At 38.3% G+C, this 6,339-nt stretch overlaps 1 pseudogene; it reads right to left on the minus strand.

Annotated features, from left to right (window-relative positions):
* Nucleotides 1–3,776: 3,776 nt before the first annotated feature.
* LOC101347913 (annexin A3 pseudogene) lies at nt 3,777–4,753 on the minus strand (annotated as a pseudogene).
* Nucleotides 4,754–6,339: the final 1,586 nt, after the last annotated feature.

The raw sequence follows: 6,339 nt of genomic DNA on the forward strand, positions 1-6,339 counted from the left end.
ATGTGTTTTCATTCTCATTTGATTCTAGGAATTTTTTATTCCATCTCTAATTTCTTCTCTTACCCAGTGATGTGTGTAAGCAGGGTGTTATTCAGTTTCCATGTAATTGATTTTTTTGCCTTGCTCTTCCTGTTGTTAATTTCTTCCTTGATGGTATTGTGGTTAGAGAAGATACTTTGAATTATCTCAACATTTTGGAATTTGTTGAGGATTGCTCTGTGGCCTGAGATGTGGTCTATTCTGAGAACGTTCCATGTGCTTTAGAAAAGAATGTGTACTTTGCAGCTGTTGGGTGGAGTGTTCTATATATGTCTATGAGGTCAAGTTGGCTGATTGTGCCCTTTAGGTCTTCTGTATCTTTGATGAGTTTCTTTCTAAATGTTCTGTCCTTTACCAAGAGTGGTGTGCTGAAGTGTCCTACTATTATTGTGGAACTGTCAATTTCTCTTTTCAGTGCTGTTAAAGTTTGTATTACGCATTTTGCAGCCCTGTCATTGGGTGTGTAGATGTTTATTATGGGTACATCTTCATGATGGATTTTCCCTTTAATTACAATATAGTGTCCCTCTTTGTCCTTTATGGTGGATTTTGTGTTAAAGTCTATTTTATCTGAGATTAGTATTGCCACTCTTGCTCTTTTTTGGTAGTTGTTTGCTTGATTTTTTTCCATCCTTTGATTTGTAATAAATTTATGTCTTTGTTTCTAAGGTGCGTCTCTTGTAGACAGCATGTTGATGGATCCTGTTTTTTTATCCATTCTGTCAGTCTCTGTCTCTTTATGGGTGCATTTAGGCCATTTACATTTGATGCTATTGATAGTTGTGGATTTATTGCTGTCATTTTGTAGTGCTTTTTTTTTGTGGTGTTGGTTTTTTCTTTGTTCCTCTTACTCTCCTGTGCTGAATTCCTTTTGCCTGTGGATTCTTTTTTTCATTTCTTTTGTTTTTGTAAGTTTTTCTTTTTACTGAGACTTTATGTTTTTCTTCTTTATTTTGATGAGTAGATCTGTTGACTTTCTTTGTGGTTACCTTGAAATTTACCCATATCTTCCTAGGTTTGAATCAGTCTATTATTACTTGGTGTCGCCTTGCCTTCCTCTCCATTAGAAGATTCTACACCTACATCGTTTATTCCCTCTTTTATTGTTCTGATGTTGTTGTCATTTACAGATTAACCTCTCTCTTCCCTGTTGTAATTCTTTTAGTTTTGGCTAGTCCTTGAGAGTTCATTTTCTAGGTTGTATCTGGCTGGTATGATCCTGTATCCTAGATTCATCCTGTGGTCTGATGTTGTTTGTTCTTAGATTGAAGGACTCCCTTTAATAATTCTTGTAAGTTTGGTTTGGTTTTTACTTAGTCCCTTAATTTCTGTTTATCTGGAAATGTCCTAATTTCACCATCATATTTGAACGAGAGTTTTGTAGGGTATATTACTCTTGGCTGGCAATTTTTTTGTTAGCTGTTATGGGACTTCTGGATGTATCTGTCCTCGCTCTCTGTTCTCTGTCAGTTTCTTATTCCATTCGGTGCTTGGCTGCATTGTTTATCTCTTCGTTTGATGCTTAGGTTTTCAGGATTAACATTAGTCTCTGTTTAACTTATTTTTTTGGGTCTTTGCTGTGGAGGGACAGCATGGTGCTCCTGTTTATAGTGCCGTGTTGCCTGGAAGTCCTGTTAGTGGTTTCTTTCTCTACTGCTCTGCTGCCTTCACTCCCTCCATAATTATCATCAATAACAAAGTACTAAAAAATAATAATAATAAAGAAAAATAAACTTGAGCACCCTTCTGGCTCTTGCCGACAGCTGCAATTCTGCTCCACCATGTTTTTTCCAGGTATATTCTTTTATTTCTCTCAGTAACTATTCCACTTTTTTCCAGATTCATATCTCCAAATATCCTCTTATTTTTCAAAAGTTAATCTATCAGCATAATGTGGGTACACCATGCATAGTCTGAGTTGTTCAGATTTTGTGTCATATTATAGTATATTCTTCCCTTTTTTTCCACTTCTACAAAAAAATTAAAACTATGCATATTAAAATCACATGTCTAAGAAGACAATCTCATACTCTGTTAGGAGAGAAAGAAAAAGGAGTTTTATTGTGGAATAATACAGCTCAAGCTGGGCAGCACTAAGTAAAAATACAAAGCACTCTACTGTTTATGGGGAGTGGGGGATTTTTATACATAAAGAGCATAGGAAAGATGCAGGGTTAAGGATTGATTGTAGGTAAGATCAGTTTCATCTCTGAATTTCTTTGATAGTTAAAGTCATATATTTGCTAGAAGAGAGTGATAATACTCCCTAGGTGAATGGCACCAGCCCGTTTGGTTTGGTTATACATGACTGAAGTTATAAACACATTCTTACCAGGAACAAATTGTTTACATCTTGATCTTTTGCTCCCTGGGAATGCATGTTGACTCTACCATTTTTATATCTTGACTTGAATGCTTCCATTTTGAAACTTCCCTGTAACACACATATGTTGGGATATTTAATATGCTCTTCAATCTTTCCTTGCCCATATCTCTGAAATGCGTTAATACTTTTAACTGAATATTTTTGGTACAGTATTATAGAAATAGGATTTCTGTTTTGACATACATCTCACCAACATTTTAGTCCCTAAAATTAGTCTTATTTTATTGTAATATAGACCAAATAAATCAGTCTTCAAGGAGTGCTGGTGGCACATGTTTAACTGCTCAGTTGCCAACAGAAAGGTTGGCAGTTCGAGTTCACTCAGTGACTGTGTGGAAGAAAGACCTGGAAATCTGCTTCTGTAAAGATTATAAACCAAAGAAACCAAACCCTTTGCCTTTGAGTCAATTCAGACTCACATCAAGAAAACTATTGGGCAGTTCTGCTCTGTCATATCTGGTCGCTATGAGTTGAGTCAAAATTAACAACACCCAAAGACAACAATAAACACTATTCAGCAGTCTATGAATACATAATATAATTATATTTATTTTTATGTATAAATGATGATTGTGCACGACTGCTCTGGATTAACTTGCCAAATTAGGTTTCTGTCATTTATTGTCTGGCTGTTTCTGTGATTCCCCATAGAAGTATTTGAAACATTGCCTAAATTGGTCTTTCAGTTACAATCACCATGATATGTCTGCACTCTTTTTCTCCTGCTCTAGACCCCATGAATCCATATGCTCCACTTTAAAAACAACTTGAATAATCCTCACTGGTACCATTTCTCATTAGGGCAAGGTCAAAGTGATGGCAAAGATAATATCTCAAAATAATTGTCAAATAGTTGAAGAGTTTGAGTAAAGTTAAGGAAAAGTCTTTCTCACCAGCCTGGTGCCCCAGTTTGTGATATGGGTCCTAAAGCCCCTCTATTTTTTCCCTAAGTCTAAATTGAACAGTTCCATCAACTCCAGCACAAAAACCTTTAGAAAACTCTCATAAAAAATAACCCATTGTTTTTTGCCAACCACTATTCTTGGGATAGGAGATCAAATAGTCCAAGAAATTCATACTTTTATACTGCTATACTTCTAATTCTCCCTATTCCCAACCACCTCGGTTTAAAACTCAGTGAATAATTGATTAACTCTCCTGCTTAAACAGCTAAAAATACTGGATTGCTATACATGTAATATATATTGAAAATCTTTTATCAGTGACCAGAAAACAAAGTCCTAAATCCAAAATCTGAGTGAAACCACAGAGGTAAATAAACCCTGAGGCTATTGCCCAGCTATGATTTTTTTTTTTTTTTTTTTTCTCAGCAAAGGCAACAACTTTATTGTATTTTATTATATTTAATGTTTTAGAACCATACAAAGATTTTCACTTCTTGGGCAGAAACAGAATTTGGATAGTACTAGCAGAACTTTAATACTATTTTAAAATTTCATTTAGAAACTACTACATTATGAATGAAGTGCTCTAAAATATTCACTTTTTGTTGTTGCTACGGAACAATGCAAATTGCTGTTAGGAAAACAGGTTGCTGCTTACACTGACTTATACTTTTTAGTACTCTGAGAAAGAGGTAAGCGTAGCTGCTGGACAAGCCCACTACGGCAGCAGGTGACCTTTCGAGATTATCTTCTTGATTCAGTCATCTCCTCCACAGATCTTTAGGAGCGTGATTTCGTAGTCTCCAGAAGTATCCGATTTAATTGCTGAATATAGGGAACAGCCGTAATGCTTTTTGAACTCTGCTCGAATGTCCAAAAGGTCAATTTCTGATCTGGAAACCATTATTCTGTTCAGAGTAAGTTCATCAGTTCCAGCACCCTTCACAGCTTGATGCAGTCTGTCAGCCAAAAAGGCAGGCGTGTTCCTCACACAATGAACTATGGCCAGCAGTAAGTCTTCAAAATGCCCAGATGATTCTCCTTTTATGCTGTCCTCGATGTCCTTCTGGCTGATATTTTTATATTCATCAAATGTTAGTTTCAGTTGAGGAAAGCTCCTTAAACACAGGATCTCGGTGAATTTATCTTCATCTGTGCCCCATTTCTTCTCACCAGCATTATAGAGAATCTGGGCATCCTTTTTAGCCAGATGTTCATCCACTTTCAGACTCTCATCTCTTCTGCCATCAGCCAAAGTCAGCAGAGCTTTCCGGAAGTCACCAGATGTTTCAGAGCTAATGTCATCTCCAAGACTCTTCTTATATATTGTATAGTAGGCTTGGGAGATCTCCTTCATCTGCCTGCTTGTCCTGGTGGTTAGAATTTCAATCAACGCATCTTCGTTTGTTCCAGCTCCAACCATATCTAAGTGTGTACTGGAAGAAAGTAACTGTTTCTGAAGACATAGTCAAATCCTGGGCAGGAAAGGCTTGTGTAGGGCTCATACCCAGCTATGATTTTTAACTACAGTTTTCTCAGCCTTCATGAGGAGGAAAAACAGAGATGCTAAAACCTAGGCTTGGGCTTCTAAGGTACTATAGTCTTGAAATAAGAGTAAAATAGATGGAAACGCATCATTCACTGTCCCCTCACTCTACACTTCTTGGTAACAAGAGGGAATTTTTCCTATCTCAAGAACTGGAATTAGGAGTGTTGTTGTTGTTAGATGCCCTTGAATGGGTTCTGACTCATAACGACCCTACATACAACAGACTGAAACACTGCCCATTCCTGTGCCATCCTCACAATCATTGTTATGCCTGAGCCCAATGTTGCAGCCACTGTGTCAGTTCATCTTGTTGAGAGTCTTCCTCTCTTCGCTAACTCTCTACTTTACCAAACATGATGTACTTCTCCAGGGAGTAGTCCTTCCTGATAACATGTCCAAAGTACATGAGACAAAGTCCCAACACCTTGCTTCCATGGAGCATTCCTGCTGTACTTCTTCCAAGACAAATTTGTTTGTTCTTTGGGCAGTCCATTGTATATTCAATATTCTTCTCCAACTTCATAATTTAAAGGCTGCAATTCTTCTTTGGTGTTCTTTATTCAATGATCAATGAATTTAAATAATAATCCAGAATGAGCACAATGTCACAAACTCTAGATTGGCAAATTGTGGTGCAACGAGTTTCTTTACGTGGTCGTCTGCCTTGGTTCTTTGGAAAACCAGTTTAGGGAATTTTTTGCCCGAAAGCAACTGAGGTCCTGAGGAGTTGTTACCTTTGTCCTAGTTCTTTGGAAAAACAACTAAGACGACCTCCCAAGTTGTTTTCTACCCCAAGACGGTGTGTTACTTTGGTCTCTGCCGGCAGAGAATGTTACTTTTGTTACTTTGGCTCAAGAACTGAGTTGATTGACATCTCCTGGGTAGTTGAAGATGGTTTGGGCTCTGGTCTGGTGAGGGAGGACCCACGTTGTAACTGATTATACAAAGAATCAAAATACAGATGTTTTGGGAGCCTCTTAGTTGACAAGATCCAGGAGTGGAGCTTGCTTCCTTTCGGACATGGAGGCCTGGCACTTAAAACCCTCCCAGACCTGAGAAGAGCTACTGAGAGAACTAAGCTAATCTGAGCAGAGTGGATCTAAGCCAAGCAGAATAGAGAAGAGATGAGAGTTGCTGCACTGGCTATGAGTTGGGCCACTTAGTGGCTGACAGTGCTGGGCATAGTTGAACCAGCCTGCAAAGAAATAGCAAAGAGGCCAATATCAGAGGGCCCAACAGCAGAGACCCTGATGGCAGAGAAAGCAGAGAAGCCAAGCCCATTGATTGCTGGCCAAGACTTGTCTGAGAGCTCTTCTAGCAGAGAGCTTATCTGCTCCATGAACATCCTTTTTGCTCTGAGGGCTGTCTTGGACAGAAACACTCCTTCACTGAAGAAGGGAGGGATGTGTTCTGCAACCTTTCCACACTTTGCCAGTATGCTTCCAGACACTGATTCCTTT

This window comes from Trichechus manatus, unplaced genomic scaffold (assembly GCF_000243295.1).
Source record: "Trichechus manatus latirostris isolate Lorelei unplaced genomic scaffold, TriManLat1.0 scaffold00034, whole genome shotgun sequence".
In the NCBI taxonomy this organism is placed as follows: Eukaryota; Metazoa; Chordata; class Mammalia; order Sirenia; family Trichechidae; genus Trichechus; species Trichechus manatus.